Below are 17455 nucleotides of genomic sequence, written 5' to 3'. Positions count from 1 at the left end.
CCATGTCTGCATTTGTGATCGGAGAAATGACAAACAACAAGCACTACTCTACACTGCTCAAAACTCGCGTTTGAATAGTCAGTGACAAATTCTTTAAATATGAAAACGTATTTACAGGCTGTGAGTCAGAAGCGCCAGACTGTCCTTGCAAAGTTGGAACTTTATAGAAACAACCTTTGTGCACCGCATTGTAGGCTAATCTTCCAGGTTCAGGAAGCAGTCCTCCATAAAATGCGCTGCACACATCTGAATATTTGGGTTGAACTGTTCTGGAACAGTGTTGTAAATACAACTTAACCACTGATTTCTCGTTGTGTCCTCTTTTGGAAGGCCAAATAAAGTAGTTTCGCTTTCACAACGAAAAACACAGCGGCCGAGCGTGACCGAAAGCCCCGGCTTAGCCTGAGCTGAAGCCGGGCAAGAGTGAGCTGAGGCGGCGGGGATAATAATAATAATAATAATAATAATAATAATAATAGCCTAATAATAATAATAATAATAATAATAAATAATAAAAAAAAAAATATATATATATAAAAATCTTCTTAAAGATGTTAAGACATTTCTTAAAATAAATTCTAAAAAGTTCGTAAAAAGGTTCCTATGTGCAATTCTTGAAAATTTCTTAAGAAATTTGTGAATCCAGCCTCTGTTCTACTACTATTATTTCCTTCTGAATGTTCTGCCTCACTTGTTAAATGTGCTGCAGATGCAGTTTCTTGTCATCAACTAAAACTGGAACAGTTACTATGTAGGTGTTTTTGCGTTTTAAAATGTGTACATGTGTAAATCACAATCCTCATAATGCTCGCACAATCTGTGATTTAGTATCGCAACATTCACACTGAAGATTGGCTACCTAGACTGAAACAAACTTGCGTTGCTATTTCATCTTATTAGCTGAATGAGATGAGATGTCGCTCCTAGACTCTGTTTTGCAAATCATTTCCTGTTGACAAGTCATTGTTTCCTCTATCATCCCGCGTGATCACAGTCATAGTGTAGAGCTGCTAAAATATCACTTTCATTGGATGTCTCGCTGGATTGCGGTTATTATTGTTTTTTAGAATCGGAGGCTAAATCGAGGCTGTCTGGTTTTAATATCTTGACTTAAATCTAAATATACCAGTGCTGGTGTTGTACGGTTTGTCTAATATCATTGCAAATATGTAGCATTTTGCAAACTATTTTTTTCTTCTTCTGGTGCACATGCAAATGTTCATCTCGCTGCTTATCAGTAAATGTCTGCCAGTGGTTTGGTTTTTGATGTATATGCCTGGCTTAACAGTAATAATCTTTAAATATTTGTCCTGCACACATTTTTGTTTTGTGCACTAATTTTGTTACACTAATCTGATGTCTTAATTTGATTACATAAATTGGATTCATTATGGATTTACATTTATTATGCAGTCCAGAATCTGTTTTCATGTTTAGACAACTGATAATGGTGCTGGTTATTAATTGTAGGTAGGAGGGAAGGACTGAAAGAGAGAAAGGAAAGATATAGGCCTAAAGCATCAAGAAAGACAAGAGAAAGGATTGACAAAATAACAGACAGGCAAAATGAATGAATGACAGACAGAAAGAATGAAGATTTCAAGACAGAAAGACATAAAAAAGAAGCAGAACAATAAAAAAGCCTAGACTGTGTGTGTGTGTTTGTGGATTAAGGCCTCTATGTATTGATGTATGTGAGTGTGTCTTCGTGCATGTAATAGAAAGCAGATCGTGCTATGCAGAGCCTCTTTGGGTGGTTTAGTTGTGGCCATCACTGAGTCCTGCCTGCCTTCTACCCCACAATGCTCAGCGCTGTGACCTCCATGTTAAAGAGGCGCTCTGTATAAATTTGCTTAAGGATGAGGTGCCGTTTTCATGGCTTGTGCTGTAATTTATGTGCCACAAGCAATAAATCATTTCGGATACCTTGGTCCCGCCAGCCATTTTCTGAGCCAGGCAGGTTTTGCTATCCTGAAGGTGCCATGCAACTCCCATACCTCCTCTAATTGATTCATCCAATTTCACCTTTATCCTTGGTGTGGGCCTGTTTGGAGCAAGTGGGTGGGATGTCCTAATTGCTCTATTCGACGCAAATTGCTTTGCGGTGCAGTGTAATAAATTGCAGCATAAGTATATATTTTGCTACAGTTTCAGTTTATTATAATTTCTTTTGTTTGTTTGTTTGTTTCATTTACTGAGGTAGAGTGGACACTTGCATCCGCATTTAAGCAGGTTCTGCTGCCTCATTAGCATATCTTTGTCCCAGATAAGTCAAAACTCTGACGGCTTTGTTTTTTATACTCTGTAATGGGTCAGGTGCAGCACTGCTAAATTCAATTTTAAGTGTGTTGTGGAGTTGTTTAGTTAGTTACTTGATTATTTATAGGCAAGTTTTCCATGTTTTTTACTGCTGGGAATTTGCTTTGACAGTGTCCCTGTATCACAGAGCCAAAAAGCACCTCAGAGTGCTGACTCTGAGTCAGCTGAACTGAGAACAGCTCAGCTGTGATGATCAATACAGAGGAGGGAAATTTGGACCCCTGTCAGCACACTACATTAAACGGCAAATATGGTGAAATGATATAAAGCTGAAAATAGGTGAAAATTGTTGTTTAGTATGCGTTCTTTTTGAGAGCTTCCAATTACTTCATTTTTATTTAAGCCTATTTTAGGAATTGTGTCAGTGTATTAGGGCTGTGCCATTTTTTTTCTCCAATATTGCATGTATTTGCAAAATGCATTGTTACTTTAAACTGTGTCTTCTCACAGACTTGATCTGATCCCCCCCAACAATAACCAAGTATGCATTCCTGCAGCTGAAACAGTAGAGCATGGTGCTAGCAGCACCAAGGTCATGGGTTAATTTCCCACGAAGTCACTTTGGATATTGATGTCTCATGACAATCATTTTAATTAATAAACACTATTGACATAGTATGACACAAAAAACTACTTCTTTTTTTTTGCCATTTTACCACATGGTCAACAAAAATTCAATTTTGAATGAATACATTTTCCCCTACTCAAATCGTATGTATCATGTATCTAGTACAGTATATGAATTGGTTTATGTATGTTTTTTTGGCTGTATATGTATCTGCTCTCTCACAGAGTTGTTTCGTAGTTTGCGCATGACAATCAGCCCACAGTATGGCTCACAGCACTGAGTGGTGAATGAGACCCAGAGGCAGTCTCCTCACTCAATAGTCTTGTGAAGTGAGATAAATGTCATCTGAGATGCAATTATTCTTCTGTTTTGAACTCTGGAGAAGGTCACAGCAGCAGACAGTCCCTGCTGCTGGCTAGATGAGAGGCCTGAAATTGCCCTTGTTAAAGTGGCTTTGCACTCTGAGGATGTAGCTGGACACCCAGAGCTCCTCTTCATCGCCTATGATCACATGAATGTCATTAGACTTTCAATTAGAACAAATTTGATGGATTGTCTTTATTTCCGCAGCCCTGTGGTTGAGCCAAGAGGGCATGTTGTCTGTACTGTGGTATTATAAAACCCGTGGTTCAAGGAAAGTGCTTTTGTTTTACGCGAGGTCAACTTGAATGGCTTCTTTGAGCAAGTGTGAGGAAATGAGAATGTTTATTGCTGACACTTCTGAGCTTATGGCATTCTTCAAGGTGAATTGGTAAACTAGTCTACAGTTATGGCATCGCTCACTCTTTACTCATTCCTCTCCTCATCTACTCTCTCCTGCTCTATTCTCTTCCCTTTTTGTGCCAGCTGAGTTGGCACAGACTGTGTGAAATATTTAAGGGCACAGCAGGTCTATCAGACGAGTTCTCAGTGTGGAGTTTGTGGAGTGCACTGCTGTCTGCAAGCTTGACACACTCATTAAATGTTGTATAGGATTCCACCCAGGGCCCCACTGTAAGATATTTATGTTTATGTATTATGAGTTCTTTTTCTTTTGGGCAGGCATAACTTTTAAACTCCAGTCAAATCAATAGACAATGTTCTATTCTGTTTTTCTCCAACACTCATGATGTGTTTTCCTACCCTTGCAGGGCTAGCGGCCATGGCGCTGCAGATGATGGTGTAGACGACAGCTCCGTGCCGAGAGAGAGAGCAGAGAGGACTCTGGGTCAATAAGTTGCTCTCCTCACCGTAGACTGACAGACGCTGTCCAGGTTTTTTTTCAGGCCCAGGATCAGTAAGGTGAACGGATCACCTGGCCTACCGCTTCCTCAGAAAAATACTAAAAATGCTGCCGTATGGGAGGAGGCCCCTTCCCACCTCTCTTCGCGAGGCATTCCTCCTCCTCTTCTTCCTCTCGTTCCTCCCTCAACATGGGGGGCTCGAGGTTAACCTCTCTTCCTTACGGACCTTTACCCTACCAGAGGGAGGGCTTACACATTTGGTCGTCCATAACAAAACGGGTGAAGTCTACGTCGGTGCTGTCAATTGGATCTACAAGCTCTCCAGCAACCTGACCAAGCTTCGAAGCCATGTTACTGGTCCTGTGGTGGATAATGAGAAATGTTACCCACCACCTGGTGTTCAGTCTTGCCCTCACGAGTTATCACAGACTAGCAATGTCAACAAGTTGTTGCTTCTGGATTCAGGGCAGAACAGGCTCATTGCATGTGGAAGCACCTCGCAGGGTATATGCCAGTTCCTCCGACTGGATGACCTCTTCAAACTGGGTGAGCCACATCACCGCAAGGAGCACTACCTTTCAAGTGTGTCCGAGGCGGGCACTATGTCAGGAGTGGTTATTAGTGGAACCCAAGGTGAAGACAGAGGTAAATTGTTTGTAGGTACACCCATCGAAGGAAAATCAGAGTACTTCCCAACTCTCTCCAGTCGTAAGCTGATGGCCAATGAGGAGAATGCTGAAATGTTCAGCTTTGTCTACCAGGATGAGTTTGTCTCCTCACAGCTCAAGATTCCATCCGACACCCTTTCCAAGTTCCCTACCTTTGACATCTACTATGTCTATGGCTTTAGCAGCGAGCAGTTCATCTACTACCTAACTCTCCAGCTGGACACCCAGCTCACCTCGCCGGATGCCAGTGGTGAACAATTCTTCACCTCCAAGATTGTCCGCCTCTGTGTGGATGACCCCAAGTTCTATTCCTACGTGGAGTTTCCAATTGGCTGTACCAAGGATGGTGTGGAATACCGATTGGTTCAAGACGCCTATCTCAGTCGGCCCGGTGCCAAGCTGGCACGATCATTGGGTATCTCTGAACAGGAAGAGGTGCTGTTTACCGTTTTTGCTCAGGGCCAAAAGAACCGGGCCAAGCCACCGAACGAATCAGCACTGTGCCTGTTCACACTGCGAAAAATCAAGGAAAAGATTAAGGAGAGGATCCAATCCTGCTACCGGGGTGAAGGAAAGCTATCCCTGCCCTGGCTGCTCAACAAGGAACTGAACTGCATCAACTCAGTAAGTCACACTTACTAACTATATTGTTAAATTAACAAGCCAGATGCCAGCTGCACTGTTGATTTTAGTTCTGACTTGTTTGCAAATGAATTAAAGTACCTTAAGTCCCTCAACTCAGTTCCAGTGTTGATCGGTGTTGTAGCAATCAATCAATTCATTATAGAATGCATGTTATTTCCAGATCATTGGTGCGGTAAAGCAGTTGGGAATGTCTTGTCCGTGTGCATGGATGCAGGCCCTGAGAATCTCACTGTTGTTTAACAGGGAAACATCCACTCTCAAGTCAGATTAACTAGCCTAGCCACATCATTAGCTCAGTTCATGGGATTAGCGCCCTGTCACTCTCTTGCCTCATGTGTCAATTTCCTCAAGTGATAATTGATTTAAACTCTTAAAGTTGTTCTGTCTTTGTTGCCCAAGTCCTCTTGGGACCTTTGTTCTGGTGTCAGAACAATGTGGACAGCCGCAGAGAGGCTAGCGTGCAGGCGCATAGCTTACTTGCTAATCAACAGCACTCTTAGCTGCTCTCTCTACATAGGCCGTTGTAGGAAATAGCCAAGCCGACAATTCTACACCGAACACAATGCTCTAGCACAGAATGAGGGGATTATTCCCAGAGAACAGCCCAAATCCTCCCTTCTATTATATGTGCAGCATGTTCCTGGGTGATTCGCCTGAACTCAGACATACAAGAGGAAACACATTTTGGCTGATGGGGTGAGACTTGTGAGAGTAATAAAAAATAGAAGGATGGAGCTGGTGATTATGAAAGCAAGGAAGATGAAGGGAAGGGAGGCAGATAAGGATCGAGAAAGCTTGCCGACTTTGCTTCTCATGTTGTATTATGATATATTATGATGCAGTTTCAGTGATGTAGTTATTGTTTCACAATTCTTATGCCATGACACCTCATCTTCAGTATTTTGTCATAACACTAGTGGGTTATGAATTATTAAATTTCTCCAAAACTTTTATTAAATGCCCCAAATGAGAAAATGTAATATTCGCTTCAGTTTATAACAGCAATATGTGATCTGATCAAACGGTTAGTGGCATGTACATCAAAGCTCTAAAATTCAAACTAAACAGTAATTCATTTTACCATCCATCATATGCTGAATTTTAATCACCTATCAGACTACATATCACAGATAGAGAGACCTGCTGTTATTCAGCTGTCATAGACTCTCTGTTATCTTTGTTAGTGTTGTTATCCCTTATGTTATCTTTTTTTCTTTTCTTTTTTTTATGACCTCATTGTATACTATGTAATTTTTTTCATTAAAATTGTGCTTTTCATAAAGAAAATTGGTGGAAAATTCCTAAAGAAAATAGAGAGACCAACATGTATTTCTTTCTTTTGTGGAACATGAAAAGATATTTTGAAGAATAACAACATTGGACCCCATTGACTGTCATTGTGTGAAGATATCTTTTGTGTCTTACAGAAGAAAGCAATGCATACATGTTTGAAACTCCATGATAATGACGATAAATTATATTTCTGGGTGAACTATCCCCTGCTGCTCTGCCATAAAAAGTATCTAAACTAGTAAACTATCTGACATAGTCTATAACAGTGTTTCCCAACCTTTTTTTAGTCGCGGCACCCTTTGGAAATTTTAACAAACTTGTGGCACCCTACAACATTAATTCTGTCACAATATTTGAATTTCTAACTTCGATATGATAATTGATGCATTTTTTTTTTTTTTTTTTACATTTTAGCAATTTAAAAATATTAAAAAATTATTTTTTACACGGCACCCCTGCTCTCAACAGACGGCACCCCAGGGTGCCGCGGCACCCCGGTTGGGAAACACTGGTCTATAAGACTACATTTAAGCTAATGCTTGCTGAAAATGCAACGCATACTTGTGGAAATTACGTTTGTGTTTATTGCGTGAAATGTTTTGGGCCTTACTTTGCCTTCTTCATAGTCTTAACAGTTGTCTTTATAGTGCATTGTTGGTAGTGTAAACCATATGCTCTAATGCAGATTTTGATGGTAGCGGCCACAGTGGTAGACTCCGTCGGCGAATAACTGACAGTAGCATTAACGATAATAACTGCTGCCATTATAATAACGGGCCTGGAGCAATCTGCCTTGGTAATGATGGCAGCACGGCTGGATGAATTGGATGAAAAGATAATGCTCTGAGGGTCCTCCACCGGCAAGGAGCTTCCAGCTTATGAATAATTCACCCTCACTCACCTTGTGTTATTCATTTATAGCCCATCACAATCAGCGCATGATCAAAAATCCCTCTGCCTCCGCGCTCTGCTTACAAGCAATTAATGTTGTCATTTTCCAATCACAAAGCACACTTTCATAATTCAGAAGGCTTTGGGGGAGACACTCGTGCAGACAGACGGAAAGCCGACTGGAGCGGGAAAAACGACGAGAGATGTGTGCTATCGGACAGACAGACAGTAAGCACTTTTGACGTCTTTCTTCTGCCCACCTGTCCCGTTGCTCATGGTAAAGCTATGCATATATGTAAATGAGAAACCGTACATGATGGTGCTTGATTACCATCTGCGACACTGTGTTGCAATCCATCAAAGACACGTCAGCAGAGTCAAATAATAATTACACACAGACTTCTCTATGCTGCTTCTTATCCAGGCTGGCAGTGGTACTTTTTCACTGTAATTCATTTCATTGGCCTTTTCTTTATAAAATAACTGATGTCTGTAATGGACACTTTTGTTCATACAGAGCAAGGGCCTCTAAAATGATTCAATACAGCATTATGATGCAGCGTTTTGAGGCACCGTACATTTGGAAGCTGAAGACTGAATTTGTACTTTGCTGCCAAAGTGCCCTATTCAGATGCTGATGTGAGTCTTTCTTATATTTTCAAACCTATTGATCTACAGGATACAGAGATTATTCTGCTGGATGGCATCTCTCTGTCTATTTCCATTCAGCTTGAGCGCCAGACACTCTTCCAAATCTTTCGAATTTATGGCGGCTGTAACAACAGAGGAACTTTTAAAAGTTCCAGGTCACCTTCTGTGCCAGATGCAAGCTGGTTTCCAACCATCTGAATTGTGCCTGTAAGTAAAAAAAAAAAAAGCAAGAGCGGGGGGAAAAAAGCAGAACAAAAACATATTAGCATTGCTAATGAGTTTTCAGTCAGGCCACAGGTGATATTAATGAGCACAACAACTGCACACAATAACAACAAACAACAATACACACTCGTCACTTACGTACTTGAAAACACAGAGTGCGAATCACATGACGTCATTATTGAACGAATTTTAGCTGATATTGTGTGTGATATATCAGTGATGTATAACTGATGAACAAAAATACACCAGGACCGACTCCTCACCCTTCGCTCCTTTGCATAATTACATGAATACTTATCTCGGTTGATCACTTGCCTGGTGATTTTGATTGCTAGCCGTTATCCTTCTAGTGTTCGGTTCTGTTTTTCCCTCAGACTGAAGACGGAAAGATTTTCTGTCTTGTCTTTTAATCTCCGATGCTATTGAAAACATCCCTAATGAAAGACTTTGTGATTTAATTATGACATTGAACATCATTTGCTTGCTGTTGGTGTTTACTTCAGTTCTTTCTGACTCTTTGAGGAACAGCTCAAGGAAATTAGAGAACAAGTCCATGCGGGAGCTCTTCACGGCCAGGCAAAAAAAGATATTGTACTGGATTACACTTTAATGGCTTCCCATCTGTGCCTCCTTCCCTGTAGGGTATTGATCAGAGATGACTGGATATTGAAAAATCATATAGATGAAACTGTATCCCCCTCAATAGCCTTGTAGCTATTCGTTTTTCCATAGTCTTATTTATTGTGCTTTGGAACACAGGTTTGAGATTAAGGGAATCCTCTGTAGATTTTTCTTCCTTAAAGGGGACACAAAGAAGAAAAATTGACTGTAAATATCTATTCTTTCCGAATGGGTGCACCACTACCTTTTTCAGAGGTAGAGAATGAGTACTGATACTTTCTGGTATTTGCTGATACGATATTTGTTCATATTTAATAATTTAATAATTAATACATATTTAATAATTAATACATTTATTTATGTATTTTATATATTAAAAATCAGAGCTTTATTTTAAAAAATATATACGTCTATTTTCTTTTTATCCTTATTTGACACTACTGTGTAGAAGCAACCAGACAGTACAGGGTTTATGAGTGAAGAGTGAAAGTTTACTGTTTTTTTTTTTAATTATTGAGTACAAGTACATGATCTCAGTATCTGATACTAGTATTGTATCAGTGCATTCCTGTGTGGATGGTAGCATTGGGAATGTGCTTGTAATGGGGCAGAATTTGTGTTTTCTGCTTCTTTGTAGCTTTAACATAAGCTATTCAGATCAAACGGGGCCTTGAGAGTGGCCAAATAAAGTGTAGACAACTGTATGAGCTCTCTGTGATGGTAATTTTAAATCAATAAGTCAGCCAGTTAACTGGGTAGTAAGAAAAATGACCATCCTTTCAGATGGTGACTATGTGTGTAGGTTGCAAATCTCTTAACAGGTCAGGCTTGGAGTGCTCCCCATCTAATTGTCGGTGTAATTATTTATTGATGTGTGTTTGTGTGGGAGCCGCCGTAGAGAGTGTGTGTGGGATGGTAGGTGGTTGTGATCAGGCACGCAGTGTGTGTTTGGGGGTGTGCGCTTGTGTGCGGCGCTATTTGCCAGGCTGCGCGTGCAGCTGTATTTGTTGTTTCCTGTGGTGGTGGGCAATGGGATGGATCCAGAGAACATCAGTCTATTTCATATTCCACAAAGGCTTAAAAACAACCACATACACAAGCTGGGAAAAGCCAGTTATACCTTCCCTGCTGAAAATACCTGCTTAGATTTAACCAGCATGCATTTGCAGGCTGGTTAGTTCTGTGGCCGGTTGCATAAACTGCTTAGACTAGGCTTAAAAGTTAGGTAATTTTTTTAAGTCAGTTACATAAAAATGTAGATTGATCTACTTTGAATCTGAAAAGACAGACTGATAACCACTTAGACTGATAACCACTTGGTTAACTGCTAGTTAGTCAAACTAGTTCTTAAGACACAGTCTTAATGTGGTGACTATGTTTACGCAACTGGCCGTTGGCTTGGTTCTATTAAGATGGTCAGCCATCACTTTTTCTGCTGATGTTGTTTGACCAAGGCTGGACTAGAAGACTAGAGGGGACACGTTTCATGAACATTAGAGACATAAATTGACATAAATGAATTTATTTAAATCATATTTTTGTTGTTTGATGAGAACACTTTACTTGAAGCCTTTATTTATAGGCCTAATGCATTATAACGGAATTCATAATGTACATCATAATGCATTAGGCCTATATCTTTTCATAACCAAAGTTAAAATGCATTATAATATTTGCAGATTTATGCCTGAAATTGGTTGTTTGTCATGTGTTTTAATAAATTATACTTTCTAAAGGTATAACAATAAATATATGTTATAATGTATTATAATTGTGGTTACAATTATTCATGAGATCATACATTATAAGCATCATAAAGTATATTACAAGATATAACTAATGCATTAAAAAAACTTTTTGCAATTTATATTTAAGTGCTACCAAAATATCTTTTAAATGTAGTCAGTATTTCATCATGTAACATTCATAAATTATATTACATTTGTAAAAGTAAATTTTACTACAATTGTTGCTTTTAATGTTTTTGTTTGCACTTTTACTAAAATGTTAAAAATCAGTCTACTTTCCATAATCCATAAATTTCCATACATTTTCATCAGTATGCATTACTTGTTGTAATTTGTCTTGTTTTCAACTTTTTTTCTAGGTAATTTTGTTGACAAATTCATGTTTGTGTCTTTGAGCAACATTCCTATCAACCAAGCATATTTTATTGTCAATCTTTAGTTTAAGGTTTGAACAACTTATCAATCCGTTATAGCCCTCTGATTGTAGTAGTAAGTTAGGGTTAAGATTACATTTTATTTTGATCCAGGAGCCAGTCGTACTCAACAAGATCACAATCACTGGTCTTTGCATCGTCGGAGAACCATAGTCCCAAATTTTGCTGGGTGAGCTACTTAAGAACACCAGCACTTTCTGTGGTTTCACCAAGCGTGACATGCTCTTGGATCAACTTCCTTGTTGGTTGTGGAAAAACATTCCTACCAACCAGTTAGATTTTCGGATTAAGGCTGGAGTTAAGCTTATACAGAATTCTTATTAATTTAGCTCAATTTAAATTATATTGCTCAATAATTTTTGGGGTAGGTTAAGGTAAGATTTGAGACTGTTTGACTAGAATGTTGTTCTAGGAACATCACATACAGTACTTGGCAACAATATGTTCACAGGTCTTTTCAGCAGGGTCAGAGAACGACAATCCATCTTGATATTATGCAGTAAATAATGCTCAGCCATAATCTTGTGATTTCTACAGACGAATACTTGCTAAATCATTATGACTTATGGCCAGCCACTTTTGGTAAGCAAATTTCAGAGCATAACTAGCATGACCTGGAAAGAAGGATGGTGAACCACTTTTTGAAAGGACAAAGCCATTCCTCATTCCTGGCACCGCGACCGAAACTGAAGAGCAAGTGGGAGTTTTGTGACACTCCGAACAGGTCATGGTGGCTTTTAGAACTTTATTATTATGTTTTTTTCCCCATCTTGAAGCTAGCTGTCGTCTGAGATGTTTCTAGCAGGCTTTCTTGAGTCCAAATGTAATGAGGGGGTGTATGATTAGATGATGGTGCATTACTGGACACTGAGGTCAGAGGTTCCAGGAAAAGATTAAAAGCTTTGGGTGCATAATGAGGATTGGATTTCCCTTATGGGTGCTGTCACAACCTTGCAACTTGTGTTTTTAGGAGGTGGATCCAGTGTAGTTAGACAGAAAAAATGCTCCTCGCTAATGGAAACCAACAGTTGCAGCTTCAGATGCCAAAATGACTGTGCTCTTTGTTCATGTGAGTGAGAAAGACATGGTTTGTTTTATTATGATGTGCTCTAAAGGCTTCATTGATTGTGTGTTTGAATAGACATTGTTTGTGAGTCAAGTACCTTCATCTGATGTTGGGCATTTAAAGCCCTGATATTGCTCCTGAGAGACATTCGCTGATAACCATGATACAGTACGTTTAGCAAATGAGCCTGTAGATGCAATTTGATTCTTTCATTGATATTTTCTACCAAACAGATTGTTATTATTTCAATTTTACCACCCAAGAGGGCTTAATGGCTAGATCTGACCCATAACTGCAGCAGTCACAATGATAAAACATATTTGGACACTTAAGCCGGGGTTTTTCAAACTGTTTGATGCCAAGGACCCCTTCTTTGTAGACCCCTTTATAAAAAAATAAAGGTAGCTATATATATGGTATATATAAAGTATATTTCAAGTAAAAAAAATCTATTTATACAGTGAAGTGTCATATTATGTAGATTAATAAATTGGCTTTGTATTGATACTGTACTGAAGCTGAAATACATAGTATATTATCTGGGAAAAGAGTGAAAAATTTAAGGGGGTCTGAATACTTTCTGTACCCACTGTATATATATAAAATTGTTAATTTCTGATGTTTCTGTGTCCAACGTGATGATCTACCCTTGTGTTTACTCTGCTACTGGACTAGTTCATTAAAAGTAATGGCACAAATAGCTCAAAGCAAAGTAAAATTGGTTTTGAGAAAAGCTCTAGCATCATTTGTTTGTATACGCCACTTGTGATTGCTATTTTTTGTAATGCAGTGACATTCACATACAGTAAGTCAGGTAAGTTTCCAAATGCTATTTGGTGCCAATGTATTGTCTTTCAGGGGTCACCAGTGGCCATTTTTATGTCTTATGAGGACTTAAAATGCTTATACATTAGGCATCAGGCATCAGGCATTTTAACAGCATGCTAAGCATTATGTTAGCTTGATCAGGGCTCTTTAGCATTATGCTGTTGGAAGCTCACAGACGCCCCATGCTGAGTCTTGAAGTGCCGTTTCCAGCCTTGCTTCTTGAACGGGTGTCAAACGGCAGACCCATATTCTCTCAATGTTATGTTCCTGTTATGGCCTTGTTGTGGAGGAGAACGCGCCCAGCGGGGCCTCAAATGGCTACCATGAAGCCGCTGAATGGAAACTAATGAAATCGCTCATTGCTTTCTCATGTCCTCACGCACAACAGAGATTTATCTCAGATCTCATTACTCTGCAGCTGTATTGAATGTAGTTCAGCGGAGCTCTTGAACACAGACGTTTTCAGCCGGAATGCAAAGAGCTCTTGGGAGAAAGTCTGTGTCTGCACTGTAATTGAATTAGTGTTTATGCAATGCTTAATTTTAGATTATGTAGATTATAATCTGATGCTTTTGCTGGGACAACAATGTTAAAAGCCTCAGATCAGCTTCATGAGTTTAGAAATGAAACGCACACACATACACAGGCTTGCGTGTATGACTCACAGCATATGGTTAACAGTCAAGAGCTTATTTAGACTAAATATAATAGTTGCATGTGTAAAGAAAATGCATGAAACAATCAAAAGCGTACATAAATGCAAAAAGATGTGAATAAGAAATTATAGGAAATTATATGTAAAATATCTGTTACTGTTATTTGTGGCTTTGAAAAATTTATAAATCCTGTTGATTTAGTTTGTAGGACTTCAGGTTATGAATGTTGTATAAGAATTCATGAGGTAAGAGTTTTATGTATATGAGTTTAGCTGCAGTTAAATAACTGTGGGAGAAATCGGTAATGTTTTTACACTGTTATGCGTTATGAATATTAAATTATTTTGCCATTTTACAGGTAGTGTTTAAGTGTACCTTCAACCAGGGAGAACACAAATCTAAGTACTATTTATGGGGATTTTTATTGATTTTAGTAAACTGCATAAAACAGTCAGCCTGTTTGATAATCTCTCATACTGCAGTCTATGAATTTTATATAGAAGTATAAATAAAAAAAAACCCTATTAGTAGCTTCATTCAAGTTTTTTTCTTTTTAATTTTAGTTTTTTTCATGCATAATTTGTTTATTCTTTCTTTGAAGAATCCTTATTAATATTAATAGTTACAATTCTTAAATTAGTTAAATTCTTAGTATGGGATAGGCTTTAAGTTTTATTGTAAGTTTTTATTATCATTATTTCATTCTGTTATTAAGATATAATATGATTGATTAAAATTACAAAATTATACAGTATTTTTGGCAATATGCAAATATGATTTTGACTTTAATTATAGTTCATTAAAGTTAAATTATTATTTTATACAAAAGTAGTGTTGCTAAGAGCAATTGAACTGGTGTTGTTAAAAAATAAATCACATACCCACAGAATGTTTAGAGATGTTTTTAGGCATCTCTATTATCTAGCAAAATACCTAGCAAAATCTAGTATGTAGATGTGTATATATATATATATATATATATTTATTCCCCACATTGAAAATCTTTCACTCATATTTTTTAATTTTGGAGTTTAGCAGATGTTTTATTTGTTCTAGGCGTTATTCATGCTTAAATATTAATAACCCTCAGACAAACCAGGATACACACAATCACACACATGGCTGGGAATGTAAACTCACTCGCTAACCCGTTTGTTTCAGCACAAGTTTAGGTTCCCTGGAATCTTAAGCGAAACGATCAGGCAGGAAGTGGGTCAGTAATGTTGAGAAATTGGCCTAAATTGCATTTCCTAGCCAGCACATTAAGAGTAGGAGCAGCTGCTTTCAATGGAAGCTCTGAAAGGCCTGATGTCTGAGCGTGCCAAACATACGTGTGATCTGCCATACAAGGATGCAAATCATTCAACCTCTACAGGTTGATTCTCATGAGAAGCAGTGCAGATTTAGGGATGCCGTGCCAAACTATTTGGTCTGTTGTCCTAATCTGAACCGTATGAGGACAGTAGATCAACTGCCCTCAGTGCTAAATAGGGATTGTTACCTAAAATAAAAAAAAACAAACTGGGTAAATGTCAGGAACAAATATGTGCAGGACTCTGGGCAAAAATTATTATAATTTTTTTTCATGGACATTATTTTCATGGCGATTATGGGCGTTTTTCTTCTTTGTAAAGCATATATTATTAATTATTCTCATTAAAATTCCAGTACTGTCATGCAAAATTAAAATCACCCTGCTAGGGTTTATTTATTTATTTATTTTTACATTTAATTTTTTTTTTAAAGATTATTATTATTGCAGCTTGTTAATGTCCAATTTGTTGCGTTACAGTAATAAGAATTACAAATGTGCTTAACTGGCATTAAATGTGATGCCACAATGCAGAGTATTTTAATAGGCCTTTTTTTAAAATTCATATCTGGAAATATGACCTGAGAAAGTTCTTGACAGGTTTTATGAGATACACCCAACTAACGAAAAACTAAACCGTTTCAATTTGCTTGCATCTGGAAGCATTTTTGTGCCTTTGCTCTTCCATTCAGTTTTTGGAAGTTTATGCTGATTTATAGATCAGTGAAATGCATAATCACTTAACCTCCGTGTTAGAGAGAAAGAAGGAGAAACAGAGAGAGTTGTGCATGTGTGTTCTGTCTGTGCCAGATGCCATGGGGCCGAGCGCAGGTCATGGGCAGTCTCATAATCAGGCCTCTGTGCACTGCTAGTGGCGTGTTTGTGTTGTGTGGGGAATTTGTGCTGGTCTGAGGAATCTGTATGTGCGAGTGTGAACAGGCTGTGTCTAAGGGTGCATGTGCGGTGTCAGGTCAGTGGAGAGGAGATATGAACATCTGTCCCACAGCTTTTGCCTGCTGCTAGTTAAATGACACAAGCGTGCAGTCGTTACACATTAGCACATGTGTGCAGCTCAGAGTTGCACTTGCCTCTTTCAGTCAGCTCTTTTGTTATCATACACAGCATAGTCTCTGCTTCAGAAGGCATACACCCCCAAAAAATGTTCATGGGTCATTTTAATCTATATTGCATACAAAGATCAGAATGGCATTTTATCATACTTTATTTCTATTTCTGCAGGATGCATACTGTGCGAATGTCCTGCATTCATAGAACTCACACATGAGATATTACATATGCCAAATATGGAGTATGCAAGTAAGCACACTGCATAGGGTACTGTATCCCACATTGCAATGCACTCGATTCGACCTACTGTATATGTTTAGGGTTACACTTTATTTTAAGGTGTCCTAGTTAAAGTGTAATTATAAATTTTAATTCTGAGTAATATTAATTCAAAACATGTACTTACTATAGTGTTAGGATTAGGGTTTGGTTTAAGGTTAGTTGCATGTAATACAAGTATGTGCATAATTGAGTCTTATTACTATAATATGTAATGTGTAAAAAAGACACTGTGAATTAAATAAATTTACCATATAACTAGAACTACATACCATATATAACTATGATATTATATAATATTGAATACATGTACTTATTGCATGTATAAATTACAGTACTATTTTTATGTACTATAAATATTACTTTAATATTTATTATTTAAATGTTATTTTAATTTATTTTCTAAATAGATTAGACAAAATGTAGTTATTTATCTTACAGTGGATACCATTTGCTAAATTAAATTCGCTATGCAATATGCTGTGGTTATATACGGTTTAAACCATTTTGCATTCTTTTTTTTTAATTTAAGTAATTCTGAGTATCTACTGTGCTTGTAGGCACTATGCTGCTAGTATTACATTCTGATTGTAGTCAAAAATGGCTGAAATCACCTGTTCCAATCCTATTTGCTCACTACTATGCAAATTTTCTGAGATTGTAATCTGTACAGGTTGATATAAGTTTGAAACAAATAGGGATGTGCGCGACGACTAATTTGATGTCGTTTAAACTGAAGTTTTGTATCCGACTAGTCAAAAAGCAAGAAACCCCCAAGATGGTAAGAAAAAAAAACTTTGTGCGTGCGTGTATATAATAGCCTACATTTGAAATACTTAATCTGTGAATCACACGGTCAAATCCCTCAATGAATTCCGCTAAAAATAGGTCACAATTATGCCGTACGCTTGCCTCGCGTTATCATTTAATTTTAGGCGGTCGTTAAAAAGAAAAAAAAAA

At 38.0% G+C, this 17455-nt stretch overlaps 1 pseudogene; it reads left to right on the top strand.

The window, feature by feature from the left end:
• LOC107707032 (plexin-A1-like) overlaps window positions 1–17455 on the top strand; it is a 239176-nt pseudogene that overhangs the window by 26087 nt on the left and 195634 nt on the right.

This window comes from Sinocyclocheilus rhinocerous, unplaced genomic scaffold (genome assembly GCF_001515625.1).
Source record: "Sinocyclocheilus rhinocerous isolate Xijiao unplaced genomic scaffold, SAMN03320098_v1.1 scaffold714, whole genome shotgun sequence".
In the NCBI taxonomy this organism is placed as follows: domain Eukaryota; kingdom Metazoa; phylum Chordata; class Actinopteri; order Cypriniformes; family Cyprinidae; genus Sinocyclocheilus; species Sinocyclocheilus rhinocerous.
The sequence above is the reverse complement of the archived record's forward strand: the minus strand, read 5'-3'. Positions and strand labels throughout refer to the sequence as shown.